The sequence below is a fragment of the Mauremys mutica genome, chromosome 6 (genome assembly GCF_020497125.1).
Source record: "Mauremys mutica isolate MM-2020 ecotype Southern chromosome 6, ASM2049712v1, whole genome shotgun sequence".
Lineage (NCBI taxonomy): Eukaryota > Metazoa > Chordata > Testudines > Geoemydidae > Mauremys > Mauremys mutica.
The window spans coordinates 108827400-108849417 of record NC_059077.1 but is presented as its reverse complement, the minus strand read 5'-3'; the positions used below and the strand labels follow the sequence as shown (position 1 = coordinate 108849417).

At 40.8% G+C, this 22018-nt stretch overlaps 1 long non-coding RNA gene across 1 annotated transcript; it reads left to right on the top strand.

Moving 5' to 3' along the window:
• The first annotated feature begins 3401 nt into the window (after positions 1-3401).
• On the top strand, positions 3402-19236 carry LOC123373401. The gene is made up of 4 exons (XR_006580712.1): positions 3402-3504; positions 10319-10448; positions 10841-10949; positions 18977-19236. It is a non-coding gene; the product is annotated as an uncharacterized LOC123373401 (long non-coding RNA).
• The last annotated feature ends 2782 nt before the right edge of the window (positions 19237-22018 follow it).

Genomic DNA, 22018 nt, shown 5'->3' with positions numbered 1-22018 from the left:
CCGGGCGGGAGGAAGTCCTGGCGGCAGCTCCGGGTTCCGATCCCGGGGAAGTTCCGCAGGTTCCTCTTTGTACCGGGCGCGGGGCAGTGGGGGCCAGTCCGGATCGCCGCCTCGGGTCCTGGAGGGTTCCCAGTCCGGAGCTCCCGCCGGCACGTCTGCTCACGGCGGTGGCTAGCTCCTGACTGAGGTCTGGCGTTCTCCTTTTCTACTTCCTGTCCCGCCCCTTGACTTCTGGGGGGTGGGGACAGGAAGTGGTGGCTCAGCCCAGCTGGGCTTCTGGGAGGGAGCGCCCTCTGCTGGGCAGGAGGGGAGCCACACCGACTCACTACACCATCTATCAGTACATCTGTCTTGGAATCAAGAAAAAAAAATTCTATTGTACTCCCAATAGATGTGCCATTATCAACTTTTGATTTGTTGCTCATTTTTGGAGAGAGATAATGAATCTGTTGAATTTAAGGGCATTAAGGGCCCAGTTTCACAGAGTGGCAACTGTTCTCATTCCTATTAAAGTCAATAGGAATTGAGGGAATTCACTGCCTTCCACGAGGTGCTTGACAACCCACAGGAATGAGCCTTATTTACACAATTACTAGGAATGGGACTAAAAGGAGACTGAAGAAAATATGGTCTAATCCAACTGCTGTTGTAATCAGTGGGAATCTTTCCATTTACTTAAATGGGTGTTAAATCACACTTACAAAGAACAAATTTGTTTCTGAAAGTGGAAGGGGAGAAAATGGTATTATGGAGAATATGCAGGGAGGAGATGGCTTGCCAAGAAGATCACAGGAATATATAGGAAGCGGGGCATTAAAATTAGAAGTGGAGTATAAAAGAAGGGTCAGAAGATCCAAAACTAGAGGATGTCAGACAAAAGGATTTGATTAACTGTGGAGTTTCCAAGGAACTGGTTCGACACAGACTGGAATGCAGATGGAAGACTCAAAGATCCAACTAGCTGGGACTAAGGCTAGAAGAAGAGATTGCTTGCCAGAACCAAGGCGTGTGACTATGTCCTGATAGACCATCTAAAAAACAGCTGAATATGCACGCTCAGCATAAGGAAAACAACATACTGCCCACACATACTTAGCTATTTTATAATGTCCCCATTTCCTAACCTCGAAACTGAGCAAAGCACACACTGAAAACTATGTACAGTAATTTTCCAATTCTTAACATCACTCCATTACCCCTGATTATACTGGACCAGGACTCAAAAGGGAAGGAAGGAAGCACCCACCAAGGGCATGTGGAGTATGCTGGTCCTCACTCCAAAAACACAGTTTGCCCCCTCCTCTTATGAATGGATTAACAGAGAAAAAAATAGAAGACTGTTCCATGGAGGGAGAACTCAAATCTGTCCAAAGCACAGTGTCAGTCTTTTGCCATATGTATGTACAGTACCTATCACAAAGAGGTCCTGGTCCATGACTAAGGCTCTGAAGCACCACTGCAATACAAACAGATAACAACCCTAGGTGTTTTTACACAAGAAAAGGGAGCTAATTTTGACTGTGATGTTTGGGTTACTTACAACATTTTAGGAAATAACTGAAATTTCTTTTGTTTTCTGTTCTTTAGTTGGGGTATGAAGAGATGTCCTAGAAGATACATGCTTCTATGTAGCTCCAATTACTGTAGCATGGGCATCTCAGGACCATTAATTAATATATTATAAAATCCTTCTGAGGGAGGGAAGTACTATTCTCCCATTTTTACAGATGGGGAACTGAGGCACAAAGAAACTAAGGGACATCTTTTAAAAGTTATTTAGGTACCTAAAGCTGCAGATAAGTACCTAAGCCCAGAGCCTCAAAGGTATTTAGGCACCTAACTCCCACTGAAGTGCCTAAATGCCTTTCAGGATCTGGGGTCTAGTGGGACTTTCAAAGGCACCTAGATATTTAACTCCCATCCTAGGGTGTCTCTAAACATCGTTAGAAGCCTAAAAACCTGGCCCGGGGTGACTTGCCCACGGTCGCACAGTAGGTCAGCAGCAAAGCCGGGGTGCCCCAGGTGCCAGGCCACCTCCGGTGGGTGCGGCAGGGAGTTTTCTCTTCAGCCTGCAGCCCCTTGGAGCTGCCCAGATCGCACGGCAGCTGGGCGAGGCCGGCGGGAAGAAGGGGGAGAGGAGAGGAGGGGCTGCGTGGGAGGAGATGGGTGTATCGATCGGCGGAGCCGCCGCACCTGCTCCCTCTCTCGCCTGAGCGGAAGGACGCGGCCCGCCCAGCCCTTCCCAGCCACGGGAGTTCCCCGCACGCTGCTCACTAAGGGGCCGGCTGGCGGGATCCGGGGGTGACTGGAGGAAAGCGGCGGCATGTTGCAAAGGCGACCCCGCCCCGCAGCCCAGCTGCTAACAGCAGATCTTCGCCCCTCCCGCCGCCACGCTGTGGGCAATAGCTCGCTAGAGGGACTGAGAAACCCCAGCGGCGGGGGGGGGGGCGAGAGACCGAGCCCCTGCCCTGCCCCTCTCGCAGCCCTGCCCAGGGGCGTTAATAGACGCAAAGCCGCCGCACGGGGCGGGAGCAAACATATGGTCTGGCCCGGGCAGGAAAAAGAATCACGTCCCTTTTTGGGGGTGCCTGGCTGCAGGATGGTGAAAAGGGGGGTGGGGGAGGGTGCCGCGATCCTTGCCCCGTGCACGGTTATTCGGGGAGAAAGAACCAGCTTCGCCCCCAAACGCTGCCCAATGGTGGGACCAGCGGGGAGAGCGAGGGTGGGTGTTTGCTTCGCTGCCCGCCCCGGGCGGCGGCCGGGCTTTGGGCAGGGGACTCGCTTCCGAGGGTCACGGCCAGCTGAGCGCGACACGCTTCTCTGTCTACCGGCGCTGGCCTACTTCCCTGCGGCGTTAAACCTAAACAAGGGCGGGGGGGGGGGCAGGAAGAAACACGACCCGCTGTCCCGAGGTGCAGCGCCCGAGCTCTTGGGCTGCGAGCGGAGAGACACCCAGGGCGCCACGTCTTAGCAGCCTCCAGAAATGACTTCCCCTGCCTGTGTGCGCGGGGGGGCGTTGGGAGTGTGTGTTCAGACACGCGCGGGCGCCTTTGGAAGTATGTTCCTAAAGGAAACCCACCCCCATCCCTGGAGGATTGTGGCGGGGTTAGTGCCCTGAGAGGGGGCTGTCTCCCGTTCTCTTGCTGGACCCCTTGCGCTACACACCAGTGCAGCCACTGCGTGATGATGGTTTTGAAAAGCCAGGCATTGCCTGTAGTCAGATGGCAGCACAGTGCCCCCCCCCTTCAACTTACCTCTGCTTGGGGGTGGGTGTTTCTTTCTTTTCTTCTTTTTTGTCTGGGGGAGGGGGGTTCTATCTTACTTTGTTTCTGATTGGTTAAGCAGCTCTCCTTTTCATGTGTGATTACTAGACATACTTTAAATGCTGCTCCCCCCCCCCACCTCAGTCCTAAACGGTGCACCCAGTACGAGCGGTTTTGAAAATTCATAAGTTCTTTGCTTAAAAAAAAAAAGCCCATGACAAAGCATTATGAGGTTGCAGTGGTAAGTGCACTTTTTTTATTACATTTTTTTCTTGCTTTGGAGAAACATGGTTGGTGAGGGAAACTCTTATTTAGCTGTAATTCAAATGACCGGGTGGAGGGTTTGGTTTGGTTTGGTTTTTTAAAGTAGCCGATAGAGTGGGAAACTTATTCTGCTTCTGCACTCGAGGGGAAGGGGAGAGAAGAGAACAGGATAAACCGTCTACTTGAATTCAAATGCACCTGGAATCGATGACTTACTGAATACAACCTGATGATTGGACCCTCTGTGTGTGTATGTGTGATCAAGATACTATTGCTCAAAAAGAACAATGGATTCATCACCCATTCAAACATTTCTCCAGTCTTGCCTGCAGCGCCCATCCGGGTCTTTTTGTTTTCCCTTTCTCTCCTCCCTCCCGCAACCAATAATTGACGCTTCATTATCAGATGAATCTGTCACCTCAAAGGCACTTTTCCTTAACCATATGATGCGCGACTTCTGTCATGCACAACTGTGAAGGGATGGGGCAACGAACGTATTGAAAACGGCATGGGATGCTAATTAGTCTCTTCTCTCCATCCTCTCTGCCCTGTAAGATCAGGAGGGATGTGTTTGAGGTGATGGCACCTGCTGCTTTCATGAGTCGTTTTCTAAAACACATGCCCCAGCAAAAAGATACAATTTTAGAATGTCTCTTCCTCCTCCTCCTTCCCCCCCTCCATTGGATTTTAAACCATATTAATCTTTTTTAAAAAAAAGTGTTCTGAGTGCATTTCAGTCATGGGATGGAGTTGCTCTTTTAACAGTCTCAGGCTATTTCCGTGGGGAGGACTGTGATTAGCAGTTTACACAACAGTTGTTTGGGGGAATGGGTAGATGAAATTATCTAAAAAGGGAGCCATACCTTTTTTTAAAATTGACACGGTTACTTTAACTGCACCCTTGAATGTTGAAATTATGTCTCAAGGTTACAAAGGTGGCCACAAGGCTCCTGTAGGTAGAAAGTAGTTCAGACAACACAGGAGATATTGAAGCATGCAAGTAAATATTGTATCAGGGAGTGTTTACCCTTGCTTCAGCTGTGTGAAGCAGGAATAGGTCACATGAATTTTATTTTTTATGAACAAGTTACTTCTAGCCACCCACTGTAACCACTCTTGAAGTAATTCCTGGACACCTGAAGTAACTTTTCTAATGTTAAGGCACTTAAATGGGTTAGGAGTTTTTTGGGGGTTTTTTTCCTTCCCTATAGCATCTTGTGATAAGTAACTTTCATGGACTTGTTCTGACATCTGCAGAAACTAATTAAATGCTAATTAATTTCACCCTCATTTGAAAGTGATGCAGACAATTGTCATCCTCAAATAATTGTTTCTGTTAATATCTTTAGACTATTAGCTACTACTGAAAGTGATCAGAATGTTTATCTAATTTAAACCACATAAATAAGGGACAAAACAGTACTGAAGTTTGCAAAGAAACATTTAAAAAAATTGTAAACCACTATTTCTGCCCAAGATTACTTCAGTTTAAAGAAGAACTGTTGTTTAATAAAGCAAACACTGCCCCTTTTGGGGCAGTAAATAGTAACTGCATACATTAATAGCATTAGTTTAAGTGGATTGTGCAGTAACTCAACATTTTTTTTTGCTTAGTTCATACATTTTTATTCGCTCCCCAGGAATTGCATAAATATTTGATTGTTGCTCTAAGGAAGTTAATCTTCAGAAAAAATATGATTGGGTCAGAATGCTCAGTTAATATTCCCAGATGGTGAAACATCTGGCAATCTATCTATTGGATACTTGGGGCATGTCTACATTTCAGAAAAAAGACCCATAGCAGTGAGTCTCACAGCCTAAAAGAACTGACTCAGACTCCCTGGGCTCATACTACAGGGCTACAAATAGCAATGTAGATGTTTAGGCTCAGGCTGGAACCCAGGCTCTGAGACACCTCCGCCCACTGACCAGGTTTCAGAGCCCAGACTCTAGCCTGAGCTGGAACAGCTACATTGCTATTTTTAGCCCCATCACGCAAGCCTGAACCAGTTGACCCAGGCTCTTAGACTCATTGCCATGGGTCTTTTTCTGTAGTGAGCACATACCCTAAGAGTCTGATTCCAAACTCATTGAAGTCAAGGGACAAAGACTCCAACGGACTTCTATGAGATATGGTTCAGGTCCCTAATAGATCTAATAGAGATTTTCTTTTGCCAGTTTTCTGTTGGCAGTATGGTTCTATCTCCCTAGCACTTTGGGCCCAACTCAATTTTAAGTATTGCTTTTCCTTTTTTACAGCTTCCACATGGATTGTGATGGATGTTATAAGCATTTATATTTCTCTATGTAATTTACACATATGGATTCACCAGCTTCTTTTTTCCCGTTATTAGCTGGGTGCTTTAAAAAAAAAAAAGAAGGTCTTTTACTAAGACACTATATAGAGAGGTAGGCAGTTATCTAAGAAGGACAGTAAAACATTAAAGAAATAAACAGCTTCTGTTGCTATTTATTAAATGCATAAATTAACCTTTAGTAGATACAGATAAGGGTCACAGTTAAGCCTATTTCCTCATCATCATTCCAGGTAGGAAGTTCATGAAATCTGGTGGACGTTTTCAGTCTAGTGTGTACCTATGTGGTTACAGACAACTTGCCAATGAGCTTGTCCTTCTAGAATGCCTGTTCAAATCCAGCCAGTTCTGTCAGTGTGATTACACCCTGGAACAAAGTTGTATTGCCTTGTGCTGACCTGCACCTAGTAATAACATCAAAGACCCTAGTACACACACTAGTAGAAGACCAAGTATTATCACAGAGGTGGTGATCATGGTTTCTGGGGATTGTGTGTACTGGTTTGAGTGCCCTCTACCAGCAAGCTGTAATACCATTAATACCACCTTTGTGTGATTTATTGTGTCCATGTGAGTGTTGTTGGGGCAGAGGTTTTCTGGGGGCAGAAAAAAGGTAGGTCATCTTTTGACATGTCAATGTATTGTGATGGAGTATACAGACTCCACCCAAGTCAGAAAAGGGTTAATGGGGGCTCTATCAGCTCTGCCCTATGACACCTGAGCCAGGGAGAATGGCCCTTGAGCTCTCACTGTGGGAGAAGGCTGGCAGGGGCCAGGAACCATGGAAGATTGAGGCCTACTAGGGCCTTCCTGAGGGAAAGGCACAGTTTAGGTTTCTTTGTGTTTATTTTGGACTTTGGTTACCTGGGCAGAAGTGGAACCTTCATGGGCCCTAGTTGGAGTGCTAAGTCACCTCCACTACCATCCAGGTTGGGGTGGATCAGCTGAAGACCCTGAGATAAACTGAGGCAGAGCCACTGCTATGTTGCTCATGCTGGAAGGGTATATGGCCACAGTATGTTGATATATTTGGGATAGGAAGTAGGAGTGAAGGGCATCAATGAAAAGCAAACAATCTTCCACCTCGTGTAATCTGAGTCCTACTAGTCTGAACTCACTACTGAACCTTTAAAATCTGGGAGTTTATAGAACATCAAATTTAAACCAAACTGCAAATAAAGGGCTCCTGAATGACAAGCAAAATTCATCATGAGAGTAGATGAGAAATCTGATGGGGATTATCTTTCATGATAATGGATAAGAATCCAATTCACTGAACAATTTAATGGTAGGGGGAAAAACTTATGTTCTCCCTGCTGTTATGTAATATTTAGAACAAATTCTGTGTTCACATCAAAACACAATGTATGGTACCATTCTGAAGAGTGCCCACATGAGTTTTCATTCAGAAACACTACTGAAAATTAGAATGGGGATTGTGAACATAATATTCATGGTGATGTGTGTGTTATCACACAGAGGCAGGTGATGGACAACTCATGCACAGATCTTTCAGCTGCAGAGTAAGGTATAGATCAAAGATCCACTGATGTGTTTGAACAAGTTATGTAGTTTTTATTGTATACACTTTACCAAGACTAAGATAAGCATATCTGACCTACATGTGAATGTCAAAATGTAGAAAGTGAGAATTCAGAGCATGGGGCAATAGAGAGGACAATACAAACACATTCACTGGGAAACTACTGAAGATTTAGAAAGAGATGGGGAATTTCCGTGGGCCCCTCCACCTAAAAATCTCTAAATATACAGGTTGATTCTTTCCCTTTGGATTTAATGTAATTCATTTTAATGTATGTTTATTGGGTCCGTAGAACAGCAAGGTTAACAACATTGAGATTGTTGTTAATGTTAACAATCAAAATGTGAAGGTACATATGCCAATTCCTAGCCATGTATATATTAAAAATACACAAAGGACATGGAATATTTACTCTATGAAAGAAAAAGCTAACAAGCAGACAGTTTCATATATAAGTGACTTATGAGACCAGTTAAACTGCATCTTTCAACACCTTAAACAATACAATTTTTCATTCATTTCATCTTGAAGGGTTATTACTCTAAAATAATTATACATTGAGATGTTTAAGGGGGATAAGCAAGGCATGGATGCTTTCATATCTAAAAATGCATTTCTAACACTTTTTTTTTGGTCCTTGATTTATTACACCTTTCAAGGTTACATTTTACAATGACCTATCCATAATCAAAGATTAATTTCGTATCAAAATAGTACAATAACTAATTTGTTGCACTTGATCTTTTATTAGACTCCCTCACTCTATGCCAAAAAAGTTTGAAAGTGTATGAATCAAAGTTTGAAATGTGAATCTTTTGTACATTTTTACAAGCGGATATTGGTAGCAAATGAAAACAATCTGTTATTAGCAGTCTTTAAAGAAGGAAATGTTGTAATGTCCTTAATGTTCTTCTTACATTATGACGAACATTTTAAAATGAATCAGGCCCTGATTCAGTAATATACTTCAGTATATGCCTACTTTTATGCTTAAAAGTACATTTAAAATGAATCATGTGCTTCAGTATCTTATTTTACTTGGGAGTAGAGAAAAAGCAAATGCCCTACTTTCTGCTTAGAAAATAGTTCAAAGAGAGCTAGCTAAAGCACTACTTTTCTATTTTGATCTGAATATTATTGCCATTTAAAGAGTGCTTTGGGCACTGATCCTGCTAAAAATTTTCCATGTGTTTGAAATCAATGGGATTACGCAAGATCTTGAAATTAAGTACACACCAAAGTCTTTGCTGGGCCTTGCAGAGAAAGTACTGTGATTTCTTTCTATATATTCTTGCTCCTGGTGTAACTGTGTGTATTACAGGGAGTGTTTGAATACAGATGCATGTGCGCACACACTTTGGATTGTTTGTTAGGTCAATATAGATAACCACAAGTATGAAATTCCACATAGCCCTTTGATTTAAGTTACTCTATGAATTATACAGAATCCACCAGAGCCTGCTACTTACACAGATCACATATTATCCCAGTTATAGTGGCTTTTTCAGCTAATAAGGTCTTGTCTACACTTGAAACTTAATCTGGACTAAGATAGGGTATGAACTTAAATCATAATAGCAATTCCTGAATAACACAATGTGTGGATGCTCTTATTCTGGAATAATTTTCTGGATTTTTGTTTAATCCACTTTCAAAGTAAGCTAAACCAGAATGAGGCACTCTTATTCTGAAATAAGACTGTCTACACTTGCAGTTATTGAGGAATAGCTATTTCAGAATAACTCCCTGCATAGAGAAGCCCTCAGAAGTCATTTTAAGTCTAAAGACTTAAAGCTCTCTTCCCTACCAACCTCTGTCTCTCTTTTCACATGGCAATTCTGATATCAAAAGATCAATGCTTTGAATTTCACACCTCCACACTCCCTTGACACTAGTTGAACAGGTACCTCTTAAGCAGAATTTATATTAAAACTGTGCCAGTTAGACAACAATTATTGTCCTTTACCACCATTCCTGGGAGCTGGCCTAATATGAGTTATGTCTATACTCTAATTTTTTTCTTTTCAGACCCATAATATGGTTAGGTGACACAGTGAAAAAGATGTTAGACTTGTCTATACTACAGCTTTACCAATACAGATGAATCCATTAGGAATTATAGACAAGACCAAAAAAAAAGTATAGACAAAACTCGTGGCAATTCTAATTAGCGGAGAGGATTATCAAATAAAACATGCATGCTAGCCATCTTCTCATAACTTTGGAAAACGTCTCTTGCCTGTTGGGCTGAATTTAGTCATGATTTGTCTCATTCCCGGAGTTAAGACTTCATCTGTCTCCCAGAAAAAGACCAAATTCATGCACACTTTTGTAGCCATGGAAATAGAAGGTTTCCACCTTTTTTAAAAAGTGAACTTTTTTGTAATGGGATCTCAAATTTCTTGTTTATGATTCTATAAAGCCAGTATATTCTTAGTCCTTACCAATGGTCTGATTAAAGGCTTGTTTACATATGAAAATTAATCCAGAATAAGGTAAAGTGTTAATTAGACATAGTAAATCCATGTGTGGATGCTTTTATCCAGGAATAATGGGTGCCTTATTCCAAATTAGCTTAATCAGTCTCCAAAATGGATTAGGCTAATTTGGAATTACACACCCTTATTCTAGAATAAAAACATCCACACATGGAGCTAACCAGGAATAGTTAATCAGGAATAACCCCCTGTGTGGACAAGCTCTAAATCTGGAGGGGAGGGGGAATTAAACATGAATATTTGTTGATGTCAGACTGTAATGAGCCGTACAAGACATGACCAATCAATAAAATTCTCTGTGCTTAAGGTATTCAGTGCAAGATGCCATTTCTCCTACATACCGTTACAACAGTCGAGACCAGCTAGGGTGATTTGGCTAACAGTACCTAAATATAAATATCTGAGGAAGGCCTTTTTCTATTTTTCCTGCAACAGAGTCTGAGTTTCAGGGCCTGGACTAAGGTTAATTATTCTCTCGGGGCCTGATTATGCCACCTTTACTCATGCTGAATACTTGGTCACGTGCACAATCCATTCCAGTGAGTAATGGGCCTATCGTCTGTGAGTAAGTACTAATTTATAAATTAGAAGAATGGTAAAATTAGGCATTCAGGCTTTTGCCAGAGTGGGTGGAGTTAGCATTGGATTATTTTGTGGAGGGTGGGTAGTCTAGTTTAAAACTATGTATTTGGTTTATACACTACGCACAGTTCTGAGTGTCATCTGAGAATTTAACAAAATGTTCATGAAATAAGGGTGTACTACTGCATATAGCTATAAAATATCTGTTTGGATAGGTGTATATTGAAAAACAGAATAAGGGTGACTAAAACTTGACTGGTCCCCTTATCCTAGGCCAATGCTCCATTTCCAGTTATGGTTTTTGTTTTAAAATGAGTGGCCATTAGATTTCACATTTAAATTGAACATGAATTGATGGGGCTTTGTATCCCACAGTGCACTGTGTTGTTCAAAGGATGCAGAATATGAAACAGATGGCTCAGGAAGCCCAGCAGAAAGACCTGCTGGGCCCTTTCTGATGTCACCTTAAAGCCAGAAAGGATGGGTAAGTGCATTTTTTAGAAGTATATTTTAAAGGACACTAACATTGGTGTGTTAAAGCTGAGAAATTAATGAACATTCAGAAAGGTGAGAAGTTAAGGGTTTTGCAGCAATAAGTGCTCAGCCACAATGAAAGACAGTGTACGAAGACAGACAGATATTCTGTACATGTGTATTCCTTACTGGTGAATTAGAGCAGGTGTGTTTCATTGAAGAAGGTAAACAAACAACTGCCCGGAGGTGTTTAGTACAACTATATTGCATAGTAATAACTTTTGATCAACAGACAAGAATTCTAGATGAGCACAGAATGTCTTTAGACAGTCATTTTATGAAAAACTCAGTAAGTAATGGGCCAATCCCGCAACTCTTAATCATGGCAATAATTTGTTCTACCAAATTAAGGATCCATTTAGTTTTCACATCAAAATAGCTCTAAGCAGGTTTGAACAGAACCAAAGGCTAGCTATGCATTTTATACTAGTGTGTATTAGACTCACAGTGCATTCTTTACTAAATAAATCTAGTTTTCCAGGTACCACACTCACTATGATGTATTACAGTATTTGGCACATTAACATACACATTTCTACATGAGGAAGTTTTCCTGTCTCATTGTTGAATTTATGTATTGACCACAGAAATTAATCTAAAATAGCATCATTTAAAAATATTTGGACAAATAGACAAATAATTGGACAAATTGTTTCTGGCCTATATTAGCTGCCATTCTGAGTTTTCTTTAACAAACATAACTGCTTAGCTGTCTGATAAAACAAAAAGAGTGCAACTACATGTCTTAGCACCATTTTATTTTTTCAGTTCTGAAGTATAAAACACCATTTTGTAGTACATTTATCTCAGAGCTTTGGGATACTAATATCTGTTACACTTATGTTTTGCAACACCATTTGTATCTATTACTTTGAAAATGAACCTTTAACCTGTTCCCTCTGAATGCCTTTCCTGGCACCAGTTTCTTGTTTCCATGTTCTCTGTTTTAGGAAAATCCTCTAAATGTTATGTACTTAAAAAAAAAATGAGGAAGAAGCATGCAAAATCCTCTTGAACTCATTTTACTTGTGATTTTTGAATAGCATTCAAATTAGAATGATTTTCCCAGATTTTTATAGGCTTGCCCAATCCAGCTGTATATTTTATATGCTAATCTAAATTCTATTTTTGTTCCCCTTGGGGTTTTAAGTGATTATAATTGTTGCTCTTCAAAAGCCAAACAGATGATGATTGCTGCTTCAGGAATATACCAAAAGAAACTGGCTTTCATTAAACCTGCTCATCCACTTCATAATTATCTCCATTTTATCTCACTAAGAAGCAGGAAAATGGCAAGTACAGTTCATTGAAGCCAGTTCAGTTATTTAAACATGACTTTATTGCGCTAACAGGAGGGTGTTAAAGCAGGAGGATTTTTATTTTTATTTAAACTTTAAAACCCTAAAAGGTAGCCAGTGACCTCGTGGTGTTGCCATCTAGGACACCAGGTCCTCTGACTCAGCTTGGAATCTAATGCTATAGGCCAGTGAAAGACAAGTGTATTCCAGCTATGATGTACTCTGGGTCTCTGAAGAGGCGTTAGGACAGTTCTAATGGATGAAATGTAAAGTAGATTGACAGCTGTTTTCTAGGAAATCTGCTTGCTTGTCTATGCTGGAAGTAAGTTGTTACAATAAGAAGACTTGTGTGGGGTGGAGGGAGGAGAGAAGGGGAGAAGAGAAAGCAGGCATATGGATAGAGATTAAACAAAATGATAGCAGTTTTAGAGACTAGAATTCATCCTCTGAGTGTCAATTCTCAGTCTAAAAGTTTACAGTCAGATAAACCAATAGGTCTGTACAGAATGTTTCAGTAAAACAGAGATTTTAAATCCAGTGTCTAAAAAAAAAAATCCATGGATACCTACAAAAAATGTCCAGTGAAATTAAATATTTGATGTTTGGAAGGAATAGAGACATCATGGAGCCTATTGAACCTAAATACTACAGTACTTTACATTACAAATATGGGAACTCTCAGGGTACATACCCTTACTGGAGTACATAAGCAGTTCGCCAGGTGACATCTGCAGGGATTTTGGCCCCTTCTATAATACAGTTTTTGACTTGCAAATATTTGCACCCTTTTAAGAGCACTTACATTCATAATGCAAGGAAAACATATGTACTCTCTGTCTACCACGTCCCTAAAAGTGGGCTTCTATGGCTGTGCCAATGAGTTAATAATCGGGGAATACGCAGAAAAATCACAAATGAACCTGGATTTTCACTTTTCTTATTTAAAATCCAAATACATAAAATAAAGACACCTATCTAAGGCTTTAGGTGCCCAGCACACTAATGCTGCTGGGGTTCTCTTGTATTAAAGAAGTCATTTCAGCAGGAACTCAGCCAGTCACCTTCAGGAACTCCTTTCTACCCCTTCCTCAGTCCAGGAAGCACATCCTCGTCCCTCTCCAAAAACCTTCTCAAACGGGTATCTTTTGCAGTGTGCCCAGAAGGTCACCAAATCAGAAAAAGGAGGGTAGGGGAGAAACAAGTGGCCTGCAGCCCTCACTCAGAATACTCTGCCAGCTGCCCCTTCTTTTATAATAAGAGGGACCCAGCTCTGTTGGTGTAGCATATGAAGATGGTCCCTCCCTCAGGTCGGCTGATCCTGTGCTATAATCAACACTTTAAACTCCACCCAGAGATCAATAGGCATCAAGTGCAGATCCTGGAGCACTGATGTCGTAATAATAGCAAGATGCCCCACTCACTAAGCAAGTAGCTCTATGTTCTGCACCTGTTTCACTCTCCAAATGGCTTTAAGGCATAGCCCCATACGAAGCATACTGCAGGTGTCTAATCTTGGTAAGAAAAACATGATCAACAGTGGCAAAGTCTGCATCCAAAAGGAAAGGCTGCAACATGTAGATGGTGCAAAATCCTAGCCACATGTAGAGGGTGGAAAAGCTGACTGTGTTACTGCTGTAATATGATCAAATAGATCTAAAATAACCCCCTAAATTGAAAACTGGATGTTGTGTCTCAATCAAAGGACTGATATTACATCTACTTTCTCTTCTGACAGCTTCTCCCAACCCATCATCACCTCCCCAGTCTTGTGTGGTTTGAGTTTCATCCAATTCACTCTCACCCAGACTCCAGTCTCAACTGGCACTAGCTGAAATGCTGAACTGCAGTATCTGAGTTAGACGAGATGGATACATACAGTTGGGCGTCATCAACATACTGAAAACACAGTACCCCATGTCTTATAGCCACATATACATGTTGGAACAGAAGGGATGACACCATGGTGCATACACACATTCCACTTGGGAGTTCTTTGAGAAGAGAAGCAATTGTCCACAACTATCCAGTTAAATCTGAGAAAAGAATGAAGCCACTTAACAGACTCTGTATCTAATCTTGCCAGGGTCTGCAGGAGAGTCAACATCTCATGATCAGTGATATCAAAGGCAGGTGATAGATGTAATACCATCAGCATAGATACCTGGACTTCATCCATCACCAGGAGGGGATCGCCAGCCAATGCAGTTTCTGTGCCAAAGCCACATCTATATTCAGACTGAGAACTATTAAGAAGATCGAAAGCATCTAGATGGAGTTCATTTTCTTGCAACAACTTTTTTTGTAGTCTTAGCCAAGAAAGGAAGATGAGATACGGGCTGATAATTAGCTGATTGCTCAATAAAGCATCACCTGATGTTGACAAAGGCTGCACTAATGCTTCCTTAAATGCAATAAGCAGCCTGACTTTTCTAAGAGGAATTCAGTCTCTACTATGAAGGAACCCAATACCTCCTCATTGGCCTTCTCCAGCCAGGAAGGACATGGATCTAAAGCACAGGTTGTGGGACAAAGTTCTCTCAACGCCTCCATACCTCAGTGAGCATCATCAACTGAAATTCTAGCAGAGACGATGCGGCCCTTGCTCTGCCATCACAGGTAGACAGCCCATCTCTAATCAATCTTGTCTACAAAACGAGCAGCTTCCTTACAAACGGAGGGACTCCGATCAACTACCAAGCTCAAACAATCTAAATTTACCAGACTGAAACAAGTCTGCTGTCTAAGACTTTGCAAATGCTATGGTGGAGGAGAATAACTGCACAGCCACAGTCATGGCACAAGAGATTTTTAAAATATGTATGCTGCAACCAATCAACTTGGCATAAGACATCCACAGAGACATAAGGCTCTAGCAGCCTCCCTCTCATTTCATTTGATACAGATAATGCATGAACCAGGGTAACCTGGAGAAAAAAGCCAGCAGAGTACCTAGGTACCCTCGTTAATGGTGGAGAACAAGTATAAAGTCCTACCCAACCATCAAGGGAGTTGTCTGTCAGTGGAACAAGATTCTCCATCAGAGATCTCTGGATCTTTCTGTTACCATTAATCTCCTTTGCTACAGATTAAGATGATTACTACTTGTCCTGACTTCAGTGGACATGCAGAACAATTGATGGCCTTCTTCCTTATAACAGCCCTTAGCATAACTGAAGATAATCAGGTCGTCCTCCCCCTCCAGTAGTCTTTATTTTTCAAGGTTAAACATACCCAGGTATTTTAATCGTTGCTCATAGGCCAGGTTTTCTAAACCTTTTGTTATTTTTGAGCCACTTCTGGACTTCCTCCAATTTGTCCACATCTTTCCTAAAGTGTGGTGCCCAGAACTGGAGACTGTATTCCAGCTGAGGCCTCACCAGTACCAAGGAGTGCAGGACAATCAACTCCTGTGTCTTATATACAACACTCCAGTTTATATACCGCAGAATATGAGCCTTTTTCACAGCTGCATCACATTGTTGGCTCATATTCAATTTGTGATCCACTATAACCTTCAGATCCTTCTCACCAGTACTACTGCCTAGCCACTTATACCCCATTTTGTGATGGAGCATTTCATTTTTCCTTTCTAAGGATAGTACTTTTCACTTGTCTGTACTGAATTTCATCTTGTTTATCTTAGACCAATTCTCCAATCTGTCACTCATTTTGAATTCTAATCCTGTCCTCCAAAGTGAAAGCAACCCCTCCCAGTTTGGTGTCATCCACAAATTTTGTAAGCATACTCTCCATTCCATTATCCAAGTCACTAATGAAAATAATGTCATGCTAGCATGAAGTTTTCCAAAATGCACAAAAAATAAACATGAACAGAAAGCTATGCAAGAGCCTACAGTAAGAATAAAATATTTAGTAATAATTATGAATTAAATCTCATTTCTCAACATGACAAGCAGCTAATTAAAAATGGAAAGCAACTTAAATTTGCTTATGGCTTTGCCACTATTAGTTTTCAGTTCTCTTTATATTTGAACTACATACCTCATCTTAAGCTGATTTTTGCTCCATTCTTGCTTGCTTGATTAGGATTTGGAAAAAAGTTATTTAATTTAATCAAGCAGAAATCCATAAATTTTAAAAATCATTCTTACAGTTCCAGGAAGAAAAACATGCTCATTGCAATACTGTAACGAATAAAATTGTTAAAGGTGATTCTACAAGATATATGAATATACAGATATATAACTGAAGGATATAAATATATAACTGAAGTTAGACAATCTACTGGGAAAAGTTGTTTTAGAAAATAGAGTAGCCTTATTCTCAACTGTGTGAAACCAATAGTTTGGATGATGGTGAAAAAAGCAATTAAATTGCACAGGAAAAAAGTCTAAAACTGGCACTGTCAGGGTTACACAATGAAAGAACATTTAAAGGGATTTTTTGTACATCTGAAATCTAAAGAAGGCATAGCGAGAAGAAAAAGATGTTTTGTAGTACATTGTGTCAAAGTAATTCATGAAAATGTCTGTTACTGCTCCAAACAATTTATACATTTTTTTAATACCATTTATGTTTTAAGGCACCTGATTTATGTTTACAAAAGCTGACACTTCAGAATGGCAATAATATTTGATTTCTCATATACCAGTGAAAGACAAATTGAAGAAGGCTTCATTTATACTACACCTTTTTGTAGCCAATTCAAAGATCTTGGTGCAACTTCTATTTGTTTAAAATCTTTATGTGTAAAATTTAAAAATGGTTTGAATTTTTTGGTGGTCAGTTAAATGAATTGGTAACATTTGACTAACACTATGCATAGCTTGAGCTAGTTGCTGTGCAAGCTTTCCATAGCTGTTCAAACTCCACTCATTACAGACTGGAGCTCCAAGTCCCTAAAGACTTATGCATGTGTTCAACTTTAAGCAGTGTGAATAGTTCCATTGACCTCAAATTGTGGCAAACCGGCTGGAGATGCAGACAAACGTCCACTAAAGACTGTGATGAGAAACTAGTTCACTGGAGGCTAGCCAGGCTTCAAGTGTACATTCCAGAAGTTTGGAGTTTAGTGCAGTATGTCAATGAACCACCAAGTCTCCCATCTTCCTCAGATATTTAAATGATACCAAGCTGCTAATGATGTACAATAGATTCCTTTCTTCATTATATGAAAACCATACATAGTTTACCACTCTTTTTTTTTCTTGATCTGCCATTCCAAACATGGAAAACATAATTATTCCAAGTAGACAACCTTACAGAAGAGGTAGATTGCATGTACATCCTATTATACGGTGGATTACCATATTCATTTGCATAGTTAATACATTGTAGACTTTTCAGCTCTGAACCACCCTACCAGAAATAGAAAAAATCCAACAGAAAATATTAACTTGTTTGAACATACTCAAGAAACAGGGGGAAATTTATCCTTATTCAAAATATTTTTACTGTTAACTGTTTCCTTAATGCTTTCTCCAACACAGAGAGGCATGTGCATGCTACCAGATTCTCATTCCCTCTTTTTGTGGAAAGACCCTGACAAGATCTTTGGAGCATCTAACTAATGATGTCCAAGTGATCCTGTAACCTGAACTGTAGCTTTCTCATGCCCTTTTGCCCACCATAATTGGGGGGAGATACTAGGGCCCCCATCCATGAAGGTACTTAGGCACCTAAACCCAAGACTTAGGCAACTAAATCCTAGTTTTGGCTCCACTATGATCCACAAAACTCCTATCAAACCATGTAGATGCCTAAACTCACTCTTAAGTTTTTCAAGTGCTTAAGTTTTCACTTGAAAAGTTCCCTCGGCATCTAAGTTTCTGCCTCTGGTCACATGCACTGCTGCTTACCTCTAGGTGTCCGAAGGCTTATCTCCCGTCTACACCTAGAGTGATCCACGAACCGGGGAAGACACATTTTTTTTCTCCTATCTCACATGTGGAGCCCAATCAGGTTGGCGTGCCCAGAGGCTCTCTATCATATCAAGTCCGGCTGGAGGAAGAGCTGATGGTGGTGGTGTCCAGTTTATAACTTTTAGCACAGTGGTTAGAGCACTCACTTGGGATGTGGGAAAGTCAGTTTCCTACTCTGGCCCAAAGACTTAAATAGTCACTGGGGCAGAGAGAGAAAGCGAGAATGATTTTGTGGTCTGGTGGGTGTGTCCATGTCTCATGTTCCAATCACTCTTTTGTTACTTATCTATAGTGGAACAGCATCAGCAGGAGAGACTGACAGAGCCCCACATCAGAATATCCCCCAGCTCGGTGATTGGAGTACCCTCCTGAGAAGTGGGAGATCCCTCTTAAAATCCTTTCTCCCCAGTCTGGCAGAGGGGGAAATGGAAGCTGGGTCTCCCACCTCCCAAATGAGTGCTCTAATCACTGGGCTAAAAGTTATATCACCTCCTCTTTCTCTGGCTCTTAGGCAGATGCCTAACTCATTTCCTCAAGAAACTACTTAGGTGCCTAAGCCATCTGATTCAAGGAGATAAGTTCCCATCTGTGGATCTGTAAGCAAAGTTAGGTGCCTGTCTTTGTACACACCCCTGTTGTTAGCACTCCCATTGGTTAGCTTAGGCAGCTTCCTGCTTAGCATGTTAGTTTTTGTGGATCACGTTCTAAGATTCCGGTCTCTCCCCATTCATTGTACAGGGAGGTTAGGGCCCTATCTGGCTTTGTGAATCACAGTGTTGTTCCTGTTGTTTTTCTAGGTGCCTAAAAGCGAGGTGCCACAGTTCTGAGTATCGCAACACCCTAGTCCTTTTGTGGATTTGGGCCTTATAGTTTTAAGGATAAGTTTGGGGAGGAAGAATGGTCTTGTGGTTAAAGCACAGGACAGAAAATCAGAAGATCTGGTAACTGTTCCTGTGTCAGACACCTTGAGCCAATCATCTACCTTCTCTATAACTCAAGTTTTCTCATCTGTAAAAAAGGAATCATTTCACTATAACTCAGGCAAATTATTAGACTTGTTGTTAAATATACAGAATCTTGGATGGAAGGTACTTTAAATGTCATATACTTTTATTATAAAATTTAAAAGATATAAAGATCTGAAGCCTAACTGTGACTGAATGTTGTTTGGGAGAATTTAGTAGGCGTTTTAGCATTAAGGCAAAAGTACTACGTAAAGTGGATTTCTGCTGTTAGGACCTATTTCCAGACCAACTGAATATAAATCCTTAATCACACACATTTTAGGATTGTATTTAACTAACAGTTAATAACAGGCCTTATCTTGTAGCCAGCTGTCTTACTTACTCACTTCATTATAGTTAGAATCACAGCATTGCTGATCATGTCTGAGAATGGCATCTCAAATGAAGAATTTTCAAATCTCCAAGTAAATGTTAGTAGCTGTTATTCTCTGCACACAGAGAGGGAGCTCAAGTAGTTATTTGCATTTGTGCTACTGAACCAGTGCATTTATATCTACGCTTTCACTAGTGATTTTGGGTGCCTTTCTTCTCAGATGCCCAAGCATAAAGAGGCCTGATTTTCAGAGGATGGGTCATCAGGTGTCTCAAGTAGGACACCCAAATCACTGATCAATTATGAAAATATAGGATTAAGTGACTGAAAAAAAATCACCATTTTAAATTCAGCTGTGGAGGAATGGCATGGTAGACTTGATATGAACAGTCTTCAGTGGCTATCACTATTGGCATTATTTCAAGGGGCTTATTGAAAAGATAGGAGAAAAATGTCGAGGGATCTTTGGTGACCTGGTTAGAAAATCTCAGAAGTGAGTTAAGAAAAAAGCTAGAGTTCAAGAATACTAGAGAATCTTCTGTTTCTTCCTTGATTTATTTCTTCAGACCCGTGTTCTACTTTTATAGAACACAACATTTTGAAAAAATGTATTTTAAAATATTATTGAGTTGGCTGGTGCAGAAGTTGTTTCTTTCTATACAGTATCACATGCACATTTGCCCAGATGTCCAATAGCAGGAAATGTGGTGTCAAAATAGAACATCAGCTGCACCAGCATAGCCCAATAAACTTGCAAAACTTCCTAACATTTTCTTAGCATCAGCATGGGTGATATTAGCATAATCTTTGTTCCAAACATGGAGCATTCAGGAACTACAGTAGGCTGACTACAGAATTATAGATGGACTCTAATAGTATTCTGAGGATCGAAGTGGGCAACCTTTTAGATATCTAAATCTGAATGATAATGTATGAGCCAGTTTCTGCCTATATACTCCTCTCAACGAGAGTTAAGTAGCTCAGAACCTTACAGGGTAATTTCTGATCCATGAAAATGAGCTTTTGTATGCAAGAGAAGCAGAGCTGCCCAGAGGGGGGAGGGGGGCAAGTGGGGCAATTTGCCCCAGGCCCTGCAGGGGCCCCCACAAGAATATAGTATTCTATAGTATTGCAACTTTTTTTTATGGAAGGGGCCCCTGAAATTGCTTTGCCCCAGGTCCCCTGAATCCTCTGGGTGGCCCTGAAGAGAAGCAAAATTTCTACTGTGCAAAGACCCAGCAAGTTCCACTACATATTTTAGTGCCAGTGCAAGTCTATTTAATTATTGTTTTCAACTTGCACTCCCATAAATTGTTAAATCATCTGCAGGTAAAGAATTTTCACATGAAAAAAAGTTAAATTCTTGTCTGTGAAGAAAACCAGAGAAATCCTTCCCTCTCTGATCCTTTACAACTAATATCGTAGAGATCAATATAAGTGAGGGACAAACATCACCACCAGTGGGAATTGGCTTTTGGAGAACAAGATTTGATCCACCTAACTGATCACTGCAAGTAATAATCACTACAGCTTAATTCCACAGTATTTGGAGTAGAGGGGTTCTTATGTATAAATATCAGAGGAGTAGCCGTGTTAGTCTGGTTCTGTAGAAGCAGCAAAGAATCCTGTGGCACCTTATAGACTAACAGACGTTTTGCAGCATGAGCTTTCGTGGGTGAATACCCACTTCTTCGGATGAAGTGGGTATTCACCCACGAAAGCTCATGCTGCAAAACGTCTGTTAGTCTATAAGGTGCCACAGGATTCTTTGCTGCTTATGTATAAATGTAAGAGTGGAAGAAAAAAATGAAATGAAATCCAAAAAGGAAAACTGATAAAAGGTGGAGGATAGGCGAAGGAAGAAAGGATATTTAGTGACATAATGCTACATAAATATATTTAAATTCAGTGTTCCCTTTCAGTAATGGGTATCTGGTTCCACCCATTAAACTAAGCTTATGCTACAGAAAAAGACTGAGGTCACATAACTGCAGTAGAAGCAAGTGAAACTTGAATGCACCTCAACCTCTCACACATCCACATCAATACATAATTATATGCAGACCTTGATTGTGAATCTTAATTTCAAACTGGGAGCATATCATCATAATTGAATCAAAACAAAAACATTCAAGCAAATACCTAAAATGGTTTGAAATATGTTCAAACAAGTGGTCTATAGAAGGTCAAAAAAATTCCGTCTACTATGCATGTGATCTGATTATCTGAAGATGATGTAATTACTGAGTGTACTAACAGTCCAAACTTCACAGGGACATTTTTTCAATAATATTCTAGTAGCAATAGCAACTATTTTACTGCACTACACTGTCAGCAAGAAAAATGATGGCAGAATAAAAAAGCTACCTTAGTGTAACATGCACTTTTCCCTCAACAGATAGAATGAAAATATAACACACACGATACGTTTGCAAAAGTAAAATCCATCAGTTAAGTCAATATTTCTATAACTATAATACCATGAGTGGATGTACTAATTA